The sequence below is a fragment of the Stenella coeruleoalba genome (assembly GCF_951394435.1).
Source record: "Stenella coeruleoalba genome assembly, chromosome: 1".
NCBI classification, from domain to species: domain Eukaryota; kingdom Metazoa; phylum Chordata; class Mammalia; order Artiodactyla; family Delphinidae; genus Stenella; species Stenella coeruleoalba.
This window is the reverse complement of record NC_137169.1, coordinates 60695005-60721924: the sequence shown is the minus strand read 5'-3', so window position 1 is coordinate 60721924 and position 26920 is coordinate 60695005. Positions and strand designations below refer to the sequence as shown.

At 37.2% G+C, this 26920-nt stretch overlaps 1 pseudogene across 1 annotated transcript in view; it reads left to right on the top strand.

The window, feature by feature from the left end:
• Window positions 1-21135: 21135 nt before the first annotated feature.
• Window positions 21136-26920, top strand: part of LOC307187595 (histone H2A.V-like) — an 83139-nt pseudogene continuing 77354 nt past the window's right edge. The window contains exon 1 of the transcript in view: window positions 21136-21259. The product of the transcript in view is annotated as a histone H2A.V-like (transcript). The remainder of the gene's footprint in view (window positions 21260-26920) is intronic.

Below are 26920 nucleotides of genomic sequence, written 5' to 3'. Positions count from 1 at the left end.
TGATTAAACTATGTACACATTCAGATATATAATCAGTCGTGAATATATATTCATTCATTAATCAATGTGGCAAATACTAATTACATGTCTAACATATGCCAGACACTAAGAATACAGAGATTAAATATACAACCCTGCCGTTATTGTGCCCAGAGTCTAATAGTTGAGACAAGGAGATAAAGAACCGTTATAATAGAGTATAATATGCAATAAAATAGGGAGAGTATTTCCCAGTGTGTTGTGTCGGCACACAGAAGGATCACTCAACCCAGGCTGAGTTAGTAAAATCTCTAAGGGAGATAATCTTTGAGCTACACCTTAAAAAGGTAAGTAGAAGGAAGCCAGATGATGAAACCAACAGGAAAGGAGTGTCTTAGAGAATACAGCACATAAGAAAAAATGTTTCTATTGAACTGCAAATGGTTTTATAAGGTTGGCAAGTATGTTACATTTGTAGAGCTTCTATAGTAAACCTAAATTCACATTTTTAGTTTATCAGATTCCCAACTTTTCAGTCATGACATGTCTCTTCCCTTCCTACAAGTGTTTTTAAATGAATATGGAATTAGAATTAATTTAGTTTGTCTGTTGGATTAAATTTGCACACATACCCTCTCTGCAGGTCCTGGCCTTGCTGCATGGTGACAGTCAGGGAGCTCTCCCCCAGGAGGCCTTCTACAGCAGAGCCTGCCTGTGCTCACCAACACGACTTCTCTCCTCTTCTTCCTAAGCACACAGCTAAATCGCCTTTCCTGGCCTCATTCCTGATAGGCTGGCATCAAGTCTGAGAAACCAAGTCTGAGAAAACAGAATGTGGACAAAATGTATTCTGTTTCCAAATCTGGCCTATAAAAATCTTCCACGCTCACAGCTCTGTTCTCACTCTTCCCATTCTATAGTAATCTGAGATATTGAAGGTAGCAGTACCATGAGATGGAAGGAACCTGTATTCCAGAACAGCTGCTCGTACCAGGGTCCCTTCACCAACCTATACTAGATTGTGACATGAACACAAAATAAACCTGAACTGTGTTAAGCCACTGAGTTTTAGGATTGTGTCAATAGAGCAATTAACCTGAGCTCAAAGTGTTTGTTCCATTCTCTAACCCTATATTCTCCAGTGTATGTATTTTTGACTTGGTTTTTTATCATTATACTGGACATGATTAGTGTGTATCAGTATACTAAGCAACATGACTAATTTTTACAACCTTCTTGGTAGAAGCCTGCCACACCTACAGTTCTCTACTGACTGATCTGAACTGAACTTTTGTCCTGCTGTACATGTACCCTAAACAAGAAAATCTCTTACTTTTAGGGCCTTTCAGAAAGAAAAAAATCTCCAAAGATGAGATTTATTATTTATTCAGACTGCCAGAGACTTCTTCTTGGATATTGTTTATTATTTTCCTTAGTCATTGGGTATTTTTTCATCTTTCTTCTACTTTTTATTTCTCTATGATAATCTTTTTTTTTTGGAATTTTTGAATTTTATTTCATCTATTTTTTATACAGCAAGTTCTTAATAGTTATTCATTTTCTACATATTAGTGTATACATGTGAATCCAATCTCCCACTTCATCACAACATCCCCCCCCACGCCACTTTCTCACCTTGGTGTCCATACGTTTGTTCTCTACATCTGTGTCTCAAATTATACCCTGCAAAACAGATCAGCTGTACCGTTCTTCTAAGTTCCACATATATGTGTTAATATACGATATTTCTTTTTCTCTTTCTGACTTATTTCATTCTGTGTGACAGTCCCTAGATCCATCCATGTCTCTACAAATGACCCAATTTAGTTCCTTTCTATGGCTGAGTAATATTCCATCGTATACATGTACCACATCTTCTTTATCCATTCGTCTGTCAATGGGCATTTAGATTGCTTCCATGACCTGGCTATTGTAAATATGCTGCAATGAACATTGGGGTATATGTGTTTTTTCATATATGGTTTTCTCCAGGTATATGCACAGTAGCGGGATAGCTGGATTATATGGTAATTCTATTTTTAGATTTTTAAGGAACCTCCATACTGTTCTCCATAGTGGCCATATCAATTTACATTCCCAACAACAGTGCAAGAGGGTTCCCTTTTCTCCACACCCTCTCCAGCATCTGTTGTTTGTAGATTTTCTGATGATGCCAATTCTAACTGGTGTGAGGTAATATCTTATTGTGGCTTAGATTTGCATTTCTCTAATAACTAGTGATGTTGAGCAGCTTGTCATGTGTTTCTTGGTCATCTGTATGTCTTCTTTGGACAAATGTCTATTTAGGTCTTCTGCCAATTTTTGGATTGGGTTGTTTGTTTTTTTAGTACTGAGCTGCATGAGCTGTTTATATATTTTGGAGATTAATCCTTTGTCTGTTGATTCATTTGCAAAAATTTTCTCCCATTGTGAGGGTTGTCTTTTCGTCTTGCTTGTGGTTTCCTTTGCTGTGCAAAAACTTTTAAGGTACATTAGGTCTTATTGGTTTATTTTTGTTTTTATTTCCATTACTCTAGGAGGTGGATCAAAAAAGATCTTGCTGTGATTTATGTCAAAGAGTGTTCTTCCTATGTTTTCCTCTAAGAGTTTTATAGTGGCTGGGCTTACATTTAGGCTTTTTATCCATTTGGAGTTTATTTTTGTGTATGGTGAAAGGGAATGTTCTAATTACATTCTTTTACATGTAGTGGTCCAGATTTCATAGCACCACTTATTGAAGAGACTGTCTTTTATCCATTGTATATCCTTGCATCCTTTGTCATACCTTAGTTGACAATAGGTGCTTGGGTTTATCTCTGGGTTTTCTATCCTGTTCCATTAATCTATATTTCTGTTTTGGTGCCAGTACCATAATGTCTTGGTCACTGCAGCTTTGTAGTATAGTCTGAAGTCAGGGAGTCTGATTCCTCCAGCTCCGTCTTTCTCCCTCAAGACTGCTTTGACTATTTGGAGTCTTCGGTGTCTCCATACAAATTTTAGGATGTTTGTTCTAGCTTTGTAAAAAATGCCATTGGTAACTTGATAGGGATTGCATTGTATCTGTAGAATGCTTTGGATAGTATAGTTATTTTCACAATATTGATTCCTCCAATCCAAGAATTAAGTATGTCTCTCCATCTGCTTGTGTCATCATTAATTTCTTACAACAGTGTCTTATAGTTTCCTGCAGACAGATCTTTTGTCTCCCTACGTCGGTTTATTCTTAGGTAGTTTATTCTTTTTGTTGCAATGGTAAATGGGAGTGTTTCCTTAATTTATCTTTCAGATTTTTCATCATTAGTGTATAGGAATGCAAGAGATTTCTGTGCATTAATTTTGTATCCTGCAACTTTACCAAATTCATTGATTAACTCTAGTAGTTTTCTGGTGGCATCTTTAAGATTCTCTATGTATAGTATCATGTCATCTGCAAACAGTGACAGTTTTACTTCTTCTTTTCCAATCTGGATTCAGTTTATTCCTTTTTCTTCTCTGATTGCCGTGGCTAGGACTTCCAAAGCTATGTTGAATAATAGTGGTGAGAGTGGACATCCTTGTCTTGTTGCTGATCTTAGAGGAAATGCTTTCAATTTTTCGTCATTGAGAATAATGTTTGCTGTAGGTCTGTCATATATATGGCCTTTATTATGTTGAAGTAGGTTCTCTCTATGCCCACTTTCTGGAGAGTTTTTATCATAAATGGGTGTTGAATTTTGTGAAAACCTTTTTCTGCATCTACTGAGATGATCATATGGTTTTTCTTCTTCAATTTGTTAATATGGTGTATCACATTGACTGATTTGCATATATTGAAGAACTGTAGCATCTCTGGGATAAAACCCACTTGATAATGGTGTATGATCCTTTTAATGTGTTGTTGGTTTCTGTTTGCTAGTATTTTGTTGAGGATTTTTGCATCTATACTCATCAGTGATAGTGATCTGTATTTTTCTTTTATTGTAGCATCTTTGTCTGGTTTTGGTATCAGGGTGATGATGGTCTCATAGAATGAGTTTGGGAGTGTTTCTTCCTCTGCAATTTTTTGGAAGCAGTTGAGAAAGATGGGTGTTAGCTCTTCTCTGAATGTTCGACAGATTTCACATGTGAAGCCATCTGGTCCTGGACTTTTGTTTGTTGGAAGATTTTTAATCACAGCTTCAATTTCTTACTTCTGATTGGTCTTTTCATATTTTCTATTTCTTCCTGGATCAGTCTTGGAAGGCTATACCTTTCTAAGAATTTGTCCATTTCTTCCTGGTTGTCCATTTTATTACCATAGAGTTGCTAGTAGTCTCTTAGGAAGCTTGGTATTTCTGTGGTGTCTGTTGTAACTTCTCCTTTTCCATTTCTAATTCTATCTATTTGAGTCCTCTCCCTCTTTTTCTTGATGAGTCTGGCTAATGGTTTATCAATTTTGTTTATCTTCTCATCCACCAGAGGGCAGACATCAGAAGCAAGAACTACAATCCTGCAACCTGTGGAACAAACACCACATTCACAGAAAGAGAGACAAGATGAAAAGGTAGAGGGCTATGTACCAGATGAAGGAACAAGATAAAACCCCAGAAAAACAGCTAAATGAAGTGGGAGTAGGCAAACTTCCAGAAAAAGAATTCAGAATAATGATAGTGAAAATCCAGGAAAATCCAGGAACTCAGAAAAAGAATGGAGGCAAAGGTCGAGAAGATGCAAGAAATGTTTATCAAAGACCAAGAAGAATTAAAGAACAAACAAACAGATATGAACAACACAATAACTGAAATGAAAAATAAATGAGAAGGAATCAATAGCAGAATAACTGAGGCACAGTAATAGATAAGTGACCTGGAAGACAGAATGGTGGAATTCACTGCTGCAGAACAGAATAAAGAAAAAAGAATGAAAATAAGTGAAGACTGCCTCAGAGACCTCTGGGACAACATTAAACGTAACAATCTTCATAATATAGGGGTCCAAAAAGGAGAAGAGAGAGAGAAAGGACCCGAGAAAATATCTGAAGAGTTTATAGTCAAAAACGTCCCTGACATGGGAAAGGAAACAGCCACCCAAGTCCAAGAAGTGCAGAGAGTCCCATACAGGATAAACCCAAGGAAAAACATGCCAAGACACATAGTAATCAAATTGGCAAAAATTAAAGACAAAAAACAATTATTGAGAGCAGCAAGGGAAAAATGACAAATAACACACAAGGGAACTCCCATAAGCTTAACAGCTGATTTCTCAGCAGAAACTCTACAAGCCAGAACGGAGTGGCATGACATACTTAAAGTGATGGAAGGGAAGAACCGACAACCAAAATTACTCTATCTGGAAAGGATCTCATTCAGATTCAATGGAGAAATCAAAAGCTTTACAGACAAGCAAAAGCTAAGAGAATTCAGCACCACCAAACCAGCTCTACAACAAATGCTAAACAAACTTCTCTAAGTGGAAAACACAAGAGAAGAAAAGGACCTACAAAAACACACCCAAAACAATTAAGAAAATAGTAATAGGAACATACATATTGATAATTACCTTAAACGTGAATGGATTAAATGCTCCGACCAAAAGACACAGGCTCGCTGAATAGATACAAGAACAAGACCCATATGCACACTGTCTACAAGAGACCCACTTCAGACCTAAGGACACATTCAGACTGAAAGTGAGGGGATGGAAAAAGATATTCCATGCAAATGGAAATCAAAAGAAACCTGGAGTGGCAATACTCATATCAGATAAAACAGACTTTAAATAAAGAATGTTACAAGAGACAAGGAAGGACACTACATAATGATAAAAGGATCCATCCAAGAAAAAGATATAACAACTATAAATATATATGCACCAAAGACAGGAGCACCTCAATACATAAGGCAACTGCTAACAGCTCTAAAAGAGAAAATCGACAGTAACACAAAAAGAGTGGTGGACTTTGACAACTCACATACACCAATGGACAGATCATCCAAATAGAAAATTAATAAGGAAAAACAAGGTTTAAATGACACAATAGACCAGATAGATTTAATTGATATTTGTAGGACACTCCATCCAAGAAAAGCAGATTACACTTTCTCCTCAAGTGCGCATGGGACATTCTCCAGGACAGATCACATTTTGGGTTACAAATCAAGTCTCTGTAAATTTAAGAAAATTGAAATCATATCAAGCATCTTTTCTGACCACAATGTTATGAGATTAGAAATCAATTTCAGGGAAAAAAGGTAAAAGTTACAAACACATGGAGACTAAACAATACATTAATAAATAACGAAGAGATCACTGAAGAAATCAAAAAGGAAATAAAAAAATACCTACAGACAAATGACAATGAAAACACGACAATTCAAAACCTATGCTATGCAACAAAAGTAGTTCTCAGAGGGAAGTTTATAGCTATACAAGCCTACCTCAAGAAACAAGAAAAATCTCAAATAAACAATCTAACATTACACCTAAAGGAACTAGAGAAAGAAGAACAAACAAAACCCAAAGTTAGCAGAAGGAAAGAAATCATAAAGATCAGAGCAGAGATAAATGAAAAAGAAACAAAGAAAACAATAGCAAAGATCAATAAACTAAAAGCTGGTTCTTTGAGAAGATAAACAAAATTGATAGACCATTAGTCAGACTCATCAAGAAAAAGAGGGAGAGGACTCAACTCAATAAAATTAGAAATGAAAAAGGAGAAATCACAACTGATATTGCAGAAATACAAGGATTATAAGAGATTACTACAAACAACTCTATGCTAATAAAATGGACAACCTCGAAGAAATGGATAAATTCTTAGAAAGGTATAGCTGTCCAAGACAAACCAGGAAAAAATAGAAAATATGAACAGACCAATCACAAGTAATGAAATTGAAACTGTGATTAAAAATCTTCCAACAAACAGAAGTTCAGGACCAGATGGCTTCACAGGTGAATTCTATCTAACATTTAGAGAAGAGCTAAAACCCATCCTTCTCAAACTCTTCCAAAAATTGCAGAGGAAGAAAAACTCTCAAACTCATTCTATGAGGCCACCATCACCCTGATACCAAAATCAAAGATACTACAAAAAAAGAAAATTACAGACCAACATCACTGATAAATACTTATGTGAAAATCCTCAACAAAATACTAGCAAACAGAATCCAACAACACATTAAAAGAATCATACACCATTATCAAGTGGGTTTTATCCCAGAGATGCTACAGTTCTTCAATATATGCAAATCAATCAATGTGATACACCATATTAACAAATTGAAGAAGAAAAAACATATGATCATCTCAGTAGATGCAGAAAAAGGTTTTCACAAAATTCAACACCGATTTATGATAAAAAACTCTCCAGAAAGTGGGCATAGAGGGAACCTACCTCAGCTTAATAAAGGCCATACACCTCAAACACAAACATTATTCTCAATGTTGAAAAACTTAAAGCATTTCTTCTAAAATCAGGAACAAGACAAGGATGTCCATTCTCACCATTATTATTCAATATAGTTTTGGAAATTCTAGCCACGGCAATCAGAGAAGAAAAAATAAAATAAAATGAATCCAAATTGGAAAAGAAGAAGTAAAACTGTCACTGTTTGCAGACAACATGATACTATACATAGAGAATCCTAAAGATGCCACTAGAAAACTACTAGAGGTAATCAATGAATTTGGTAAAGTTGCAAGATACAAAATTAATGCACAGAAATCTCTTGCAATCCTATAGGCTAATGATGAAAAATCTGAAAGATAAATTAAGGAAACACTCCCATGTACCATTGCAACATAAAGAGTAAAATATCTAGGAATAAACCTACCTAGGGATACAAAAGACCTGTATGTAGAAAATTATAAGACACTGCTGAAAGAAATTAAAGATGATACCAACAGATGGAGAGATATACCATGTTCTTGGATTGGAAGAATCAATATTGTGAAAATGACTGTACTACCCAAAACAATCTACAGATGCAATGCTATCCCTATCAAATGACCAATGGCACTTTTTATGGAAGTAGAATAAAAAATCTTAAAATTTGTATGGAGACACAAAAGACCCAGAATAGCCAAAGCAGTCTTGAGGGAAAAAAACAGAGCTGGAGGAATCAGACTCCCTGATTTCAGAGTATACTACAAATCTACAGTAATCAAGACAATATGGTACTGGCACAAAAACAGAAATACAGATCAATGGAACAAGACAGAAAGCCCAGAGATAAACCCACGCACCTATGGTCAACTAATCTATGACAAAGGAGACAAAGATATACAATGGAGAAAAGACAGTCTCTTCAATAAATGGTGCTGGGAAAACTGGACAGCTACATGTAAAAGAATGAAATTAGAACACTCCCTAACAGCAGACACAAAAATAAACTCAAAATGGATTCAAGACCTAAATGTAAGATCAGACACTGTAAAACTCTTAGAGGAAAACATAGGAAGAACACTCTGACATAAATCACAGCAAGATCTTTTTTGATCCACCTCCTAGAGTAATGGAAATTAAAACAAAAATAAACAAATGGGACCTAATGAAACTTAAAAGCTTTTGCAAAGCAAAAGAAACTACAAACAAGACGAAAAGATAACCTTCAGAATGGGAGAAAATATTTGCTAATGAATCAATGGACAAAGGATTAATCTCCAAAATACATAAACAGCTCTTGCAGCTCAATATTAAAAAAACAAACAACCTAATCAAAAAATGGGCAGAAGACCTAAATAGACATTTCTCCAAAGAAGACATACAGATGGCAAAGAAGCACATGAAAAGTTGCTCAACATCACTAATTATTAGAGAAATGCAAATCAAAACTACAATGAGGTATCACCTCACACCAGTTAGAATGGGCATTACCAGAAAATCTACAAACATCAAATGCTGGAGAGAGTGTGGCGAAAAGGAACCCTCTTGCACTGTTGGTGGGAATGTACATTAATATAGCCACTTTGGAGAACAGTATGGAGATTCCTTAAAAAACTAAAAATAGTGGCTTCCCTGGTGGTGCAGTGGTTGAGAGTCCACCTGCCGATGCAGGGGATACGGGTTCATGCCCCGGTCTGGGAAGATCCCACATGCTGCGGAGCAGCTTGGCCCGTGAGCCATGGCCACTGAGCCTGCGTGTCTGGAGCCTGTGCTCCGCAATGGGAGAGGCCACAACAGTGAGAGGCCCGCGTACCGCAAAAAAAAAACAAAAAACTAAAAATAAAATTACCATATGACCCAGCAATTCCACTACTGGCCATATACCCTGAGAAAAGCACAATTCAAAAAGACACAGGCGCCCCAATGTTAACTGCTGCGCTTTTACAATAGCCAGGTCATGGAAGCAACCTAAATGCCCGTCGACAGACAAATGTATAAAGAAGATCTGGTACATATATACAATGGAATATTACTCACCCATAAAAATGAACAAAATTCGGTCATTTGTAGAGATGTGGATGAATCTAGAGACTGTCATACAGAGTGAAGTAAGTCAGAAAGAGAAAAACAAATATCATATAGTAACGCATATATGTGGAACCTAGACAAATGGTACAGGTGAACCGGTTTGCAGGGCCAAAATAGAGATACAGATTTATAGAACAAATGATTGGGACACCAAGGGGGTAAAGCAGCAGGGGGTGGGGTTGGGGGTGTGCTGAATTGGATGATTGGGTGACACGTATACACTGATGTGTATATAATGGATGACTAATAAGAACCTGCTGTATAAAAAAATAAATAAAATTCAAAAAAAGTAACTAAACAGGGAGATCTGATGAACTTCAGAATTGGCAAACACATCCACGTGCTGGGAGTGTGGCACACCCAACTCTATGAGGACAGAAGCTCCTGTGGTTGGGACTCTTCCAGATCTCACCCTATGTACCTCTTCATCAGATGTTCATTTGTATCATTTATAATAAACCAGTAAGCCTAAGTAGAGTGAAAAAAATGAATAAATAAAAAACTAATAGTGACCAGATCTATAGAGTTTAGAAAATGCAGCCTTCTCAAAGCTCCATTTACAAGTTAGAACATTGGCTCCATGACTGGAAAAGCATTAAAAGTCCTTGTAGTCTCTCATAGGTGGTGCTGTATATAGATTTGAAAACAAGAGTTTTCTCACTACCTTGCTGCTGTTGTTTAGTTAGTTTCTCAACAGTCTCTGACCTATCCTCCCAATCAATCTTTTCTATGCTCTTGTTCCTTCCTCTTTGAACAAAGGAAGAAAAGATTAACGGCAAGTCCATTTTACTTTCTAGAAATTTGTTAAGACCTGCTAAATCTAATCACTATTCAAGTAGCCAATTATTACGAGAATGTGAATAAAAAAGAAATGGATTCTTTCATAATTCTGATTGTGCACTTAAAAAATTGCTGCTCTAAGGTTAACTAAACATTCTAGGCATAGTCAAAGAATATTCCATTGCAGTTTAACATGTCTCATAATACTATGGACTTTTAGAGCTGTGTAACTCTAGGAGGAGCTGAAGCTAAAGCCTTGGGGAAATTCTGAGCTTACTCTATTTTTAAAGTCCATCATGTGCTAGTATTACCAACAGTTCAAAGAGAATATCATATGTACTATTCAAATATTTGTGAATCATTAAGTTTTGTATAAAGATGTCTATTAAGCAAAAAAAAAAAAAACTTTTTGTTTATCTTCTCAAAGATTAAGATTTTAGTTTTATTGATCTTTGCTATTGTTTTCTTTCTTTCTATTTATTTCTGCTCTGATCTTTATGATTTCTTTCCTTCTGCTAACTTTGGATTTTGTTTGTTCTTCTTTCTCTAGTTCCTTTAGGTGTAACATTAGATTATTTATTTGAGATTTTTCTTGTTTCTTGAGGTAGGCTTGTATAGCTCTAAACTTCCCTCTTAGAACTGCTTTTGCTGCATCGCATAGGTTTTGGATCATCGTGTTTTCACTGTCATTTGTCTCTAGGTATTTTTTTATTTCCTCTTTGATTTCTTCAGTGATCTCTTGGTTATTTAGTAATGTAGTGTTTAGCCTCCATGTGTTTGTGTTTTTTACGTTTTTTTTCCCTATAATTGATTTCTAATCTCATAGCATTGTGGTCAAAAAAGATGCTTGATATGATATGATTTCTTAAATTTATTGAGGCTTGATTTGTGACCCAAGATGTGACGTATCCTGGAGCATGTTCTGTGCGCACTTGAGAAGAAAGTGTAATCTGCTGTTTTTGGAAGGAATGTCCTATAAATATCAATTAAATCTATCTGGTCTATTGTGTCATTTAAAGCTTCTGTTTCCTTAATAATTTTCTTTTTGGATGATCTGTCCATTGGTGTAAGTGAGGTGTTAAAGTCCCCCACTATTATTGTGTTACTGTTGAGTTCCTCTTTTAGAGCTGTTAGCAGTTGCCTTATGTATTGAGGTGCTCCTATGTTGGGTGCATATATATTTATAATTGTTATATCTTCTTCTTGGATTGATCCCTTTATCACTTCGTAGTATCCTTCCTTGTCTCTTGTAACATTCTTTATTTAAAGTCTATTTTATCTGATATGAGTATTGCCACTCCAGCTTTCTTTTGATTTCCATTTGCATGGAATATCTTTTTCCATCCCCTCACTTTCAGTCTCTATGTGTCCCTTGGTCTGAAGTGGGTGTCTTGTAGACAGCATATATATGGGTCCTGTTTTTGTACTCATTCAGCGAGCCTGTGTCTTTTGGTCGGAGCATTTAATCCATTCACGTTTAAGGTAATTATCAATATGTATGTTCCTATTACTATTTTCTTAATTGTTTTGGGTTTGTTTTTGTAGGTCCTTTTCTTCTCTTGTGTTTCCCACTTAGAGAAGTTCCTTTAGCATTTGTTATAGAGCAGGTTTGGTGGTGCTGAATTCTCTTAGCTTTTGCTTATCTGTAAAGCTTTTGATTTCTCCATTGAATCTGAATGAGATCCTTTCCAGATAGAGTAATCTTGGTTGTCGGTTCTTCCCTTCCATCACTTTAAGTATGTCATGCCACTCCCTTCTGGCTTGTAGAGTTTCTGCTGAGAAATCAGCTGTTAAGCTTATGGGAGTTCCCTTGTGTGTTATTTGTCATTTTTCCCTTGTTGCTTTCAATAATTTTTCTTTGTCTTTAATTTTTGTCAGTTTGATTACTATGTGTCTCAGTGTGTTTCTCCTTGGGTTTATCCTGTATGGGACTCTCTGCACTTCCTGGACTTGTGTGGCTTTTTCTTGTCCCATGTTAGGGACGTTTTTGACTATAATCTCTTCAAATATTTTCTTGGGTCCTTTCTCTCTCTCTCTTCTTTCTCTCTCTCTTCTCCTTCTCAGACCCTTATAATGCGAATGTTGTTGCATTTAATGTTGTCCCAGAGGTCTCTTAGGCTGTCTTCATTTCTTTTCATTCTTTTTTCTTTATTCTGTTCTGCAGCTATGCATTCCACCATTCTGTCTTCCAGGTCACTTATCTGTTCTTCTGCCTCAGTTATTCTGCTATTGATTCCTTCTAGTGTATTTTTCATTTCAGTTGTTGTATTGTTCATCTCTGTTTGTTTGTTCTTTAATTCTTCTAGGTCTTTGTTAAACATTTCTTGCATCTTCTTGATCTTTGCCTCCAATCTTTTTCTGAAGTCCTGGATCATCTTCACTATCATTATTCTGAATTTATTTTTCTGGAAGGTTGCCTATCTCCACTTCATTTTGTTGTTTTTCTGGGGTTTTATCTTGTTCCTTCACCTGGTACATAGCCCTCTGCCTTTTCATTTTGTCTATCTTTCTGTGAATGTGTTTTTTTTGTTCCACAGGCTGCAGGATTGTAGTTCTTCTTGCTTCTGCTGTCTGCCCTCTGGTGGATGAGGCTAAGAGGCTTCAGCAAGTTTCCTGGTCAGAGGGACTGGTTGTGGGTAGAGCTGGCTGTTGCTCTGGTGAGCAGAGCTCAGTAAAACTTTAATCTGCTTGTGTGCTGATGGGTAGGGCTGGGTTCCCTCCCTGTTGGTTGTTTGGCCTGAGGAATCCCAGCACTGGAACCTACCTGGTCTCTTTGGTGGGGCTAATGGCAGACTCTTGGAGGGCTCACACCAAGGAGTACTTCCCAGAACTTCTGCTGCTAGTTTCCTTGTCCTCACGGTGAGACAGAGCCACCTCCCACCTCTGCAGGAGACCTTCCAACCCTAGCAGGTAGGTCTGGTTTAGTCTCCTGTGGGGTCACTGCTTCTTCCCCTGGGTCCTGGTGCACACACTACTTTGTGTGTGCCATCCAAGAGTGGAGTCTCTGTTTCCCCTAGTCCTGTTGAAGTCCTGAAATCAAATCCTGCTAGCCTTCAAAGTCTGATTCTCTAGGAATTCCTCCTCCCGTTGCCAGACCCCCCAGGTTGGGAAGCCTGATGTGGGGCTCAGAACCTTCACTCCAGTGGGTGGACTTCTGTGGTGCAAGTGTTCTCCAGTTTGAGGGTCACCCACCCAGCAGTTACGGGATTTGATTTTATTGTAATTGTGCCCCTCCTACCATCTCATTGTGGCTTCTCCTTTGTCTTTGGATGTGGGGTATCTTTTTTGTGAGTTCCAGTGTCTTCCTGTCAATGATTGTTCAGCAGTTAGTTGTGATTCAGGTGCTCTTGCAAGAGGGAGTGAGAGCACATCCTTCTACTCCACCATCTTGAACCAGGGCTCTATGATAATCTTACATTGTGGTTTCCTTCTATCAGAAAGCAACTTTTCATTGGGCATTTAGCATAACAACCAGTCACAATTTATAGGTCTATGGTTTGAAATAGGTTAGTCATTTTTAATAAAAAAAATCATCTTAAGTTTTTATATTCAACTTGTTTTTATAAGAATATAATTAATAATAAAAGTACCAAAGCTCGTTGTAAACGATGAAACAAATACATTTTAAAAATAAATAAATCATCTCTTTCCTACTCTCCTTAATTCTACCCAGGCAACAACCAACTTGAATTTATTGCTTTTTACCTTGAGAATTAACTTTATTAGGTTTTTTATTACAAAAGCCTTGCCAAAACAATGCAACAATATATAAAGATATTAATCTTCCTTTTATCCTTCTTCCAATCTTACCTCCTGGGATTAACCATGTTACCAGTGTAGTGTATATCCTCCCAAACTTCTCCATGTTCAAACAGTAGAATACAAACATGTATATATATATATATATATATATATATATATATATATATATATATATATATATATATCATGGTCCATATTTTCATCTATAATTTACTTTTCTTACTTAACTCTGGATCCTGGATATCTCTCAAGGACAATAGCTATGGATCTAATTCATTCATTTAAATAGTGATCTGATATTCCAGAGTATGAATGAAACAAATGTTTTTAGTCATTCCCCTATCAATATTCACCTTTTTTTCCCTCTCTCTCTCTCTCTCTCTCTGTGTGTGTGTGTGTGTGTGTGTGTGTGTGTGTGTGTGTGTGTGTGTAGCAGGGAGTGTAGGGAAAAGGGTCACCACTACAAACAACACTGCCATAAACTTACTATATGTAGGAAATATACTCAAAATATTCAATGGCCAGCACGGCAAAGAAACTGAATAATCAGAACTGATATCCAATCAATCTGCTGCTACACCATGCCCATACATAATTCGATTATCAGCTCTAATTTTGCTTTCTTTCTTTTATATTGCCACTTGTATTTCTAGAGCATAAGTTTTCCCATAGATTATTGTCTAGGTTCCAGTTGTCTACTGTTGCATAATAAATCACCCCAAAACTTAGTTGCTTAACACTACAGCAATTATCTTACTGCCTCTCACTGTGTTCTGGAATTCAGGAAGGGTTGAGCTGGCAAAGCCTGACTCATGATTACTCATGCAGTTGTAGGTAGATGGTGAATGGTGCCAGAATGACAAGGGGCCAGAAATGCTGAAGCCTGGTCAACCTCTTCTCCCTCTTCATGTAGTCTCAGAGCCTCTCCATGTGGTCTCTAGCATGGACTAGTTTAGGCTTACTCACAGCATGATGGTCTTAAAACAGTTGGGTGTTTTATGTGGGCAGCTGAAGGCTTCAAGAGAAAGTATCTTAGCAAACAAAGAAAAAGATGCATGGCCCTCTATGACCAAGACATGAAAGTCACACAGCCTCTGCCATATTCTGTTCAATATAGGTGAGTCATAAGCCAGCCTAATTCAAAGGGAAACGCCATGTCTTCATGAGGGAGTGGCAGGTTCTAAAAAGACTATTTTGGAGTAGAAAATATTTCACAGCCATCTCTGGAAAATAAAATGTGCCACAGTTTGCCTTCTGGCCACAACTTATATCCCTCCCACTTGCAAAATATGCTCACTCTCTCCAAAAACTCTTCAAAAGTTTCATCCCATTATGTGTCAGGCTCAAAATCTAAGATCTTACCATCTAAATTAAACCCAGGTCCAAATGAGGTTACTTGTGTGTGGTTCTTCAGATACAGATGGCTGAGTATTCTTCTTCTTTATCTGAAGACCTATGACCTAAAAAGACAAGCTACCTGCACCACATGCACCCAACATAAAAAGGTGGGACAGTAATAGGATAACCACTATACATGGCTCATTCAAAAAGGAAAAAATGAGAAGCACACAGCAGGCACTGGTGTACCCAACTTGGAAAAGCTTTACAGGCACTCTGTTGCCAGTTTACTGATTAAGGCCCAGTACTCTTCCCTGAGACTAATTTTCCGGAGCTCTGGGCTGTATCCTCTGGGGTCTTAGTGCTGCGCTCTGAGTTATCTTTTTGGTTTTCTTCTCATAAAATGTAGTCTATATTTTTAGCTAAGTTGAGTAGTTTTCCTAGCCTGTATAAGTTCTTGCCTATAGAAGATCAAGGAGTCCAAAGCTCTCTTCACTTTGTACTGCTTCTACCATTTCAGTTCAAGCTGAAGCTAATACAATTCTTTTAAAATTTTGTGGAGTTTTTGTATGCCAATTTATAATCTAGTGTATTATATGAAAATCATATCCAAAATCTCTTTAAGATAATTCCTCTCCACCTTGGGTTCCCTGTGAAGTTCCTGTAAAACACCCTTAAAATTCTTGAAAGCCCTGTTTTTGAATAGGGAGGATCTGTGAGGCAGTTCCTTAGGTCCTTAGAAAGCTTTTGTCTGTTTAAAAGGGTCTATGGGGGTTTCCCTGGTGGCGCAGTGGTTGAGAGTCCGCCTGCCGATGCAGGGGACACGGGTTCGTGCCCCGGTCCGGGAAGATCCCATATGCTGCGGAGCAGCTGGGCCCGTGAGCCATGGCCACTGAGCCTGCGCGTCCGGAGCCTGTGCTCCACAACAGGAGAGGCCACAGCAGTGAGAGGCCCGCGTATTGCCAAAAAAAAAGGGTCTATGAAGCACCTTTATCATAGTAGTGTCCCCAGATGCTCACTTAGAGCCTTTATACTTAAACTTAAGTTACAAATCTAATAATCATGGCTGTCCAATTTGCCAGATTCCTGAAGATCTAATCGGAAAAGTAGAAGAGGTAAGTAAGAGTGGCACAGCTACAGTCAGGCAAAGTGACAGTAATGAGATATTACAGATGAAGTCAGACACAGATGAGGATGCAGAGAAAGAGATAAAGAGGAAAAAGAAAAACTCAAACTGTGCAGTAATCTGAGTTATTTAATTTTGTTGTAAATAATACTATACTCCTCGGTAGTAATGAGATCAGGAAAGCTTCAAGAGATCACAGAGACGTTAGTTGACAATCATTCTGGCACTGTGGTTTAGAGCACAGTTCTGGAGCTAGACCCTGGGTTTTAATCCCAGCTCCAATACTGCCCTGATGGTACAATCTTAGGTAAATTATTTTATGACTGTGCCTCAATTTTTTCATATTTGAAATGGGCATGATACTCAGACCTATCTTGTGGGGTGATTGTTAGGGTTAAGTGATATAATACATATAAAATGCTTAAAAAGTGTCTGGGACACAGTAAGTATTCAATAAATGTTAACCATTGTTACCATTATTATAATTTTGTTTAGTTGGCTTTAGAAGATAAAATATTTAGAAAGAATTTCATCACAAGTGGGTAAAATATACATCATCTGGTGCTGAAAGAACTATGCTCCAGTTATCTGAAAAAAATCTCCTTATGTGGAATTTCTCATTCTAGTGAAGCCAGACTGATGATACATGAGTATCCCAATTTCACAGATAAGAGAACAAACAGCTGAAATGAGGAGCTAAACATCCCTCACAAGATCAATCCTGAGCTCCAGAACTCCTACTCAGTAGTTCAGGGAAGGATTTTACTGTTTCATTTTGTTGTCCCCCCACCGCCGCCTCCACCCCGGCACCATTCTTTCTTGAACGGTGTCTTTGAGTACTGCTTACCAATCTGGTCTTCCTAGTGCCGTTTTCTTACATACCAGGGACAGGCAAAATTTCCCTAAATTTGTGATTCAAGATGTTCTAACATTTCTTCCAGTTACATTTGGAGGATATTAAAATCAAAGAGCATCCCTTACAATCCAAAGATCAGAACAACTTTCCAAATAATCATTTGGAGGAGCTTCTTGAATTTTGAAGGATCATAAAACTCTTTAACGATCTACCAAAACTATTGATCTTTTCTCCATTAAAAAAATGCATAAGTACATTTGAGTATAATTTCGGGGCATTCATGTGGGTTTCCCCTAAACTACTGATATATCAGTTAGAGCATCCATGAACAACAGTTTCAGAACCTTTCATTTAAAGGCATTAGTAAGGTATGACTTCCTAGAGGAGCAGAGTATATTTTTTCTGATAGGGTTATTTGTCTTCTTTATAAAAATCATAAGCAGAAACAATTGCTAATACAACATATTGAAATTATCTCCTCCAGAGCTGAGCCAGAATCCTTTTAATTTGTGTCTATTTATCCCTAATCTATCTGTTTCTATAACTATTCTTGAATTGTCAAGGCATTCTTAAATTTGACCCTCATGTAATTGCAGAATCTGTCTTCCAGGATTATTTCCCAAAATTTAGTTTCTGTTTGGGATTTTGTTTTAAGCCAACAATTCAAATATTCAAAATATAATATTCTGAAGAAATATTCTCAAATTATTTCAGTCCTGCTGTTAGCTTTTCCTTCTCCGCAATGTTCCTAAGGAATGAAATGCCCTTGACTTAAATCTAATTCTTCTTTTTTGTCTGCTTAGTAGTCTATGGTTGTTTACCATATATCAGAAAAGGAAATGCAAGATGTCTTATAAATTGTTAGATTTTGATTTATTCTTTAAAAAAAATGTCAGTTATACATTTGCACATAAATTGAATTTATATTCCCCGTCCTTCAGTTTTCAGAATTTGCCAAGAAATATCTTCAAATTATTTATTTAATATATTCTATTTTATTTATTTGTTTTACTTTCTATTTAAAAATTGAAGAAATGCCCTAGGAGATGGAAATGGAGAAAAATATTATCTAAGGAGGGCACATAAAAGTTAGAGCTGGGCTTCCCTGGTGGCGCAGTGGTTGAGAGTCCGCCTGCCGATGCAGGGGACACAGGTTCGTGCCCCGGTCCGGGAAGATCCCACATGCCGCGGAGCGGCTGGGCCCCGTGAGCCATGGCCGCTGAGCCTGCGCGTCCGGAGCCTGTGCTCCGCAACGGGAGAGGCCACAACAGTGAGAGGCCCGCGTAACGCAAAAAAAAAAAAAAAAAAAAAAAAAAAAAAAAGTTAGAGCTAAAAGAGATATTACAGGTTGTCAGTCAAACACCCTCATTTTAAGGATAAGGAAACTGCACCTAAGGACTTTCAACACCTTACTTAAGGTAAAGACCTGGTGGGGAAATGGTGATGGACCGAATTGGTGCAAAGAAGGATGCAGTGAAATGCTTGGTTTACAGTTCTTTTGCAAAAATGAATACAAAATAAGTTTTTCACATCTAAACGTTTAGAGTGGCAAAGAGTTACTTCCTAAATTCAATGTCTCAAAATCCACTTAGTTATTCTACCTTTGGGAGAGGGTGGGGAAAATGTGATTAAAATTTCCCCACCTATACAAGCATTATTGCGTTCTTTATTAACATCTCTAAGTCTCTTACTATGTTAGTACTACAACCTTAAAATAGAAATAAGTACAGTCACTCACTGGGGAAAACCAAAAAGCTTTTTTTTCTCTGTGTAGTCTACAAAAATTCAGTTTTCCCAAGTGATCTGCAAACAGAGATAGAGATGGGAGTTTTGCACTCCAGTAGGACAAAAATTTCTCCTGATTTAAGCCTTAACCCTTATTTTTTACCTCCTCTCTTTTCAATCATCCCGTGAATTCCTGAAGAAGTCAATGAAATGTTTCCTTCTTGCCTAAGCTTGTATCAGCTGCTGCTTTGATAATGATGCAGCATGCTAAGTAATGAGTACGACTTGGCAAAAGTTGTTTTAGTAGGAAGTTGTTTTATTGGAACATAAAGTTGTTTTACTAGAAAGTTGTTTTTGTCCAGCACAATAAACTACCCCAGTGTCTAGAACAGCTAGGTCCCTAACACTTTAAATTACTACAAGCATCCAGACCTCCCATCCCATGCCTTTAATACACAGCCATATAGAAATATATTTATTTTCTTGAAAGTAGACATAGAGTAGTAAATTTTTATCAGAATTGTTTTTATTTTTTTCCATTATTTGGAGATTTATTTTATTTTGTTAACATCTTTATTGGAGTATAATTGTACAATGTTGTGTTACTTTCTGCTGTATGACAAAGTGAATCAGCTATATGTATACATATATCCCCATATCCCCTCCCTCTTGCATCTCCCTCTCACCTTCCCTATCCCACCCCTCTAGGTGGTCACAAAGCACTGAGCTGATCTCCCTGTGCTATGCGGCTGCTTCCCACTAGCTATCTATTTTACATTTGGTAGTGTATATATGTCAATGCTACTCTCTCACTTCATCCCAGCTTACCTTCCCCCTCCCTGTGTCCTCAAGTCCATTCTCTATGTCTGCATCTTTATTCCTGTCCTGCCTCTAGGTTCATTAGAACCTTTTTTTTTTTTTTTTTTAGATTCCATATATATGTGTTAGCATACGGTATTTTGGTTTTCTTCTTCTGACTTACTTCACTCTGTATGACAGACTCTAGGTCCATCCACCTCACTACAAATAACTCAATTTTGTTTCTTTTTATGGCTGAGTAATATTCCATTGTATACATGTGGCACATCTTTATCCATTCATCTGTTGATGGACACTTAGGTTGCTTCTATGTCCTGGTTATTGTAAATAGTGCTGCAGTGAACATTGGGGTGTATGTATCTTTTTGAATTATGGTTTTCTCAGGGTTTATGCCCAGTAGTGGGATTGCTGGGTCATATGGTAGTTCTATTTTTTAGTTTTTTAAGGAACCTCCATACTGTTCTCCATAGTGGCAGTATCAATTCACATTCCCACCAACAGTGCAAGAGGGTTCCCTTTTCTCCACACCCTCTCTAGCATTTATTGTTTGTAGATTTTTTGATGATAGCCATTCTGACCGGTGTGAGGTGATACCTCATTCAGAATTGTTTTTAATTCAAATTGTGCACGTTGCAGGTTAAACAGCTTAGATGCAAATAGGGCTAGCGTTAGCCTTTACACTGTGGTGTTAAGTGTTATTCAGCAGTTTCTCACCCAGGAAGATAGGAATGGTGCTGCTTCTGTTCTAATGTTGACAACCTCTAAGTGTCATTATTGCTTTCTCCTAGAGTATCTATGGTTTTACCTTTCCTACAGCACCAAGGACAAATGAATAGCCTTCTCTAATGACAGCAGCTTGTTAACACTGAGTTGCTGTGAACTTGAAGGTCCACTATCCAAAGGTTGCACTCCTATTATAGCCTACCATCAGCCTCCAAAAAAAATCCATAATATTGATAATAACTTTAATGCATATCATCTATCTCCCTATAATAATTTCCAAGAAACCCTGCTAAGATACTTCATAATTAGCACATTTATCACCTTTTCTTAGGACACACAAAAAAAACCCATGTAGTATTTGCCTCCATCCATATATGATAATCTTAGATAAGGCCATTTAACACCTGGTTGATGGTGGAGGCTGAAATATACTGCCTGGCATCAGGTTGTAATGAAAAACCATTACAAGTTATCAGGCATATGATTAACTGGAGAACAGCTATCAGACCTTAGGTAAATGACAGGGAGCCTTCAATTGCACAGCAACAAATTAGGGTTAGCTAGCCAGGGACCAGAAATGAGGAATATTGAGGCGCAATGGCAGCCTCCCTTGGCTTGGAACTTAGCCAGATGAAAAATCAATCCTCCAAGGATCATTTGTCACATGCCAGGAGTGCAAATTACCGACTCTTATCAACAGCAAAAGAGGACATTTTTGAAGGTCAGCCATCATGGCAGCTCTAAAAATCTTAGACTACAGAAGGGTTGCACATGAAGCATGGCTCTCCCTGAGGCTGCAGAGTGTTTTCAGCTTTTTTTTTTTTTTTTTTTTTAACTTTGGTGGGAAACTGGTCATTTGAATGTCTTCAGCAAGATATGTGCCCTACCTCAGGACAAAGAAGATATTTACTTATTTTCCAACTGGTAATGTGGTTGTTTTAAGAAAATGATTCAATAACTTAAAAAAAAAAAAGGGAGAATAAGAATTTGGTTCAAGAAAGTCTTTCCATGTCATAATTTATACATAAATACAATGAATGAATGGACTAAGGCATCAGTTTGTTGGATCTCTAAATCCCAACCATTGATCATGGATGGTCCAGAAGATAGCTGTGCAAACCTCAGGCAATAAATACTGTGCGACTAGGAACAAGCCTAGATTCATTTAAGGAGGAGGCACAATACTTGCCTTGCCTTTCTGAGCGCTGTTGGCATTGCATCTGAATGCCTGTTGCTGCCCCCTGGTGGCCCAGAGATTCCCACACCAAAGCCCCTTTTCTTCCCCCAATAAACACTCACCTGACCCTTGTCCCCAAGGCCTTGCTTTCTTCTTTACAAAGTTACAAGAGAAGATTTTTAAGTTTTAAAAATAATTTTTATATGACACTCCTTTTCAGGCCAAAAAAACAATTACAACAAATGTTTACAGAACAGAATGTGATCATTTTAAGTAACAAAATCATATTTACAGACTATATTCATATTTCATTTCATTTTGGGAGTATGTATGTGTATAAGTGTGTGTATATATGTGTGTGTGTGTGTGTGTGTGTGTGTGTGTGTGTGTGTATATATATATATATATAAAATATCATAATAGGAGCTGCTATTTGTTGAGCACTTACTAGGTGCTAGGTGTACCTTCTGCATCATTTAATCGCGAGGATTCCATAAGGTTATTTTACAGATGAAGATACAGGCTAAAGGACATGCTTCTGGTTCTGGAGCCCTACAAACAAGAATATATGGGGTACAGAAAGATGAAAGAAGGAAGAGAATGCAAAGAAATAAGAGGAGTGCAAGAATGAAGGATGATTTTCTCTACAAGATCTAGACAACCTTCTTAAATAGAAATTTTCTTTATCTACTTAACTTCCAGAGAGGTCAAGTTCAAGGTCACACAATAAGTGCAAAACCCAGCGTTGAATCCAGATTTGCCTAAATGCAAAGCTTCTCAATTGTTACAATGGTGATTATAATGGAATTTGGCCAGAGGACTCAAGAACCTCCAAATCCTGTCCTCAATAAGCCACCTCCTCTCCCATGGGATCCCTTAGGGAATATTATACATAGACAAAAATGGCTGTCAAAAGAACTACTGAACGCAAACTGAAGTTTACTAGTTTCCTAAGCAAGTCTAGATGACAGGGAGGATTTTTGTGCTTAGGCTGAAGGTAACCTAAGTTTAGACACAAAAGACTACAGAATATCCTAGATCCTAAGGAAAAGGGAAATGTGAGGTGCAGGAGGAGCAAAGATGGAAAAGATGGCAAAGAAATAAGAGTTGCTACAGGAAAAAGAGCAATTCTCTACAACGTGGATGCAAGATCTAAACAACTTTTAAAATAGTTTCTTTGCCTACTTCTGCCTCTTCTTTTTTCCTTCATTTGGCACCTCTGTTCTGGGGTCCTCAAGGTTCCTATCTACTGTTTCTAAGACCTTGATTATACATCTGATTCAAATTTTAATCCCCACACTTCCTCCCATCTGAGGGTCGATGCTCCAAAATTACCTAACTCCTTCCCACTCTCTAATTAGAACCTAAGACTTTGGTTTTGCCTGTTTGTTCAAAGCTGGAGGAAAGCATCCTGATTGAGAGAGGCTGTGCAGTGTGGTGATTGAGAGTGTGTCCTCTGAGCTGAAGTCAAAGCTCTGTAACTTACTAGACATCTAAATTTGGACAAGGTCTCAAACATCTCTGGGCCTCAGGTTCAATACCTGTGGGGATGATAATTATAGCATCAATCTCATTTATTTATTACAAGGATTAAATGAGTTCTTATGTAAAATGGATTTACAACAGTAGTTGGCACAAAGCAAATCTATATAAGTATTTGATATAATTTACTTCTAAGGAGGTTAAAACAAATATCTTCTTTAACAGTCCAAGAGTCATCTAAATTTATGTTCAAAGAGGATACATAATAACTCCAATTAATGTTATTATATATATATAATAACATAATAACATTATATACATAATAACATAACTCCAATTAATCATAAGTAGTAACAAATTTTAGTTGCTGTAATAAATGAAGCAGAAAAAGTCAGGTCCTGTGTAGGGGAAATATTCCTTGTGTAAGTGATGGTGGAAGGGGGGATATGGAAGCAGACACTTTAAAGATGAAAGATAACATATGATAGGCAATGTAAGGTAAATGCTTAATCTGTGAAATGCAGAAACACCTCTAAATATTTTTTTTCATTTTTCAGACAATATTTATTTTCTACTTCTTATTTTTTCTAAAAATTCCTTAGTATTTTTTCCCAACAGCTTCCAAGGAAACTGAGGACTATGTTGCCAGTTGCAGCAGGATGGAGAATCTGTGGAGGCTTTTTACACCCTCTATCTTGTAAAAGTGGAGCCCAAGAGAAGAGAGGTCAAGGGATTTACACTACTCAGCTACTTCAGTTTTTGTTCAGTGGTAAGTAAAGCAATTCTAATACCAACAAAGGAAACCAAAATGATGGTTTCTGTAAATAATGACCACCCACGAGAGAACGGGAAGAGAGGGGTCATACACAGAGAGAAGGGCAACCAGGAGCGAATGTCTAGAGCAGGGATCATACAGCCAGCCTGAAATGACATTTTATAGCAATGCAGTGAAGAATACTCAGTAAGTTAACAATAACCTAAATAAAATAACAAGCTTCAACAATGAACATAACTTGCCACATTTCACTTAAATTAGGTTTAGCCATTTATCTTCACCTTGAAAAGAAAATCTCTACAATTCCTGTGATGTTTCCTGAGAAGGAAGCAAATGAAAAGAATCTTACATACTCTTAAACTAGGTTAAGATTATAATCATCACTTCCCTCATGCACAAGAAACACAAATGATTTTTCCTCTCCACAATCATGGGTCTCTCCTTTACAAAGGATTCTGTGTGTCCCTCCATTTCTGAATAATTTTTATTTAATTTGACTCAATCAGGAGCCAAATCAATTTGAGCCATTTTTACTACACAAAAGACTCTAGATCTCTCACTCAAACATTTTCTTCATTTTCTTGAAAATGTAGGCCATCTATAACACTAGTCTGAATTACTTTAGGAGAAATAGTATGAGATTTTCTATTAAAGTCCAGAAAAAAATAGATTTAATGGGACCAAAAGATAAATTTTAGCATTAAATTAATATTTTATCAATCCCAATGTAAGTATAATCAAAATATCTACCTTCATTGTATGTTCATCTTAGTTTCTGTCCTTGGATTTTGCATACCAATTAGTAAGTGATGAATAATGGTGGTGGTGATATTTACAATAGCATTAAAATTCCATCAAAAGGAAGAGGAACACAATTCAATTATAACTATATTTATACTTATAACAGCATTTATAAGTATAAAAGCAGTTCGTCTCACAACTCTAAGTGTTATCAAATCTAGCAAAAATCTTAAGTCTGTAGCTAATTAGCACAAAGCAAACTGAGATCTGGTACTAGATACTTACATAAATTAAAAAGTCAAATCCAAATAAAATTTCCAAAATCTATCTTGACTTTGGCTTCAGTTATCCTGTTGTCTGTCTATATTGATCAAATTAACAGGACCCATGCTAAATTTCCACTTGACTTAGCGCTATGTACACATAGCCTATGAGTCTGGAAACATAGCTTTATTGTACATAAAGTCATCTTTTGGTGAAAGTTGCCCTGGTCAGCAATGCTGGAGACATGGCCAGGAAATCAAAAGGCCCCCATTGTGAATCCAGAGAGCTTACTCTCATCACTGATGATTCAAGTTCTAGAAACTGGAACTGTGATTGGATCAGGACTCAGAAGAATCCCAAAGTTCCATTAATCATTTCAAGGACACTCAGAAGACCCTCGGAAAATTCCTTTTCCGGTGCTTCTATAAGTTTGGCTACAAAATTTTCTCTGTTGGGAAAGAGGTGGGATTGCTTATAAAACTTGTTTTAAGAGCATGATTCCATAAGATTCTTGTGGAAATAGATGAAGACCAACCAAATGAAAATAACCAATAGCTATTTGTTCAGAGCTTGCTATAGCAAAGGAGTCAGCCACTGTCATCTGGGTTTTGGTAGACGCTTAAAGGCAGGCAGAGTTGGATAGCTTTATAGTAGAAGAAAAGGGAAGTCTTCAGGTATGTCCTGATTGTATAATAGTTCTGTTGGCTTGGGAAGCTGTAGGTGGGCTAACTAGAAGCATGGCATCCCTATGTGATTGGCTAGGGGAGCATATTTAGCTTTCTCTGGTTGATTCCAAGTTGGAAGTGGGGACAAAAATCAGAGAAGCTGTCAGTTATTAATCAAGTCCTGGCCAATTTGGGCTGATTGTTAAAGAATTTATTGTGTAGCTTCCTGGATTATTACTAGAGATAGAAGTCTGACTTCCTACAAGTCTGACTTACAGCAGGCTGACTCCCTAGGCTGTTTATTGTAGATAAGGGGCATAACCTGGGAAGTTTGCTGCAGGTTGTGGGTCATTTTATAAATGGTCTGGCCATCATTCTCTTTGTACACTCATTCTCTCATTCCAAACATTATTTCCCCAAAAGGAATATAACTAGACATATTGCAACAAAGTAAAAGAAGGTAAGGAAACATGTAATACAACAAAATTTAATGAAAGTTCCTTGTCCAAAATTTTACTTGCTTGTCATTTTAATGTTTTTTATTAGAGAATAAGGAAGGGCATGGGAAAGAATCTGTTCCCTGGAATCTCAAGTGATGTAAAGAAATTTCAATGATGTTTGTATTAGTTGTATTACTGCTAAACTACAGCAAAGAGACCCAAAAATACAATAGCTCAAACAAAATAAAGTATCTCATAACAATCCAGATATGTATACATGATCCAAGATAGAACATCACCATCATCATCATTATCATGTTTATCATCATCATCTATCTTTCTGTGGGTCTATCTATAATGGGAATTCTGCTTTCAAAGCCATTCATGACTCAGGTTCATTCATTCTCATTGTCTTTCACTTATTGTTCTTATACATTCTTGTGTGTTGTTTCCCTCACCTGCATGGTCATGACTGGCTCACCATCCCATATGTGTTCCAGCCCACAGAATCAGGGAAAGAGAAGTAGAGGGAAAGCAACTTTCTTTAAAAATATGGTGTGGGGAATTCCCTGGTGGGCCAGTGGTTAGGACTCTGTGTTCTCACTGCTGAGGGTCCAGGTTCAATCCCTTGTTGGGGAACTAAGATCCCAAAAGCCGCATGGCATGGCCAAAACATTTTAAAAATTAAAAAAATAAAAATATGGTGTGGCTACAATGGAATACAACTCAGCCATAAAGAAGAATGAAATTTTGCCATTTGCAGTAACAATGGATGGACTTGGAAGGCATTATGCTAAGTGAAATAAGTCAGAGAATGATAAATACTGTATGGTATCAC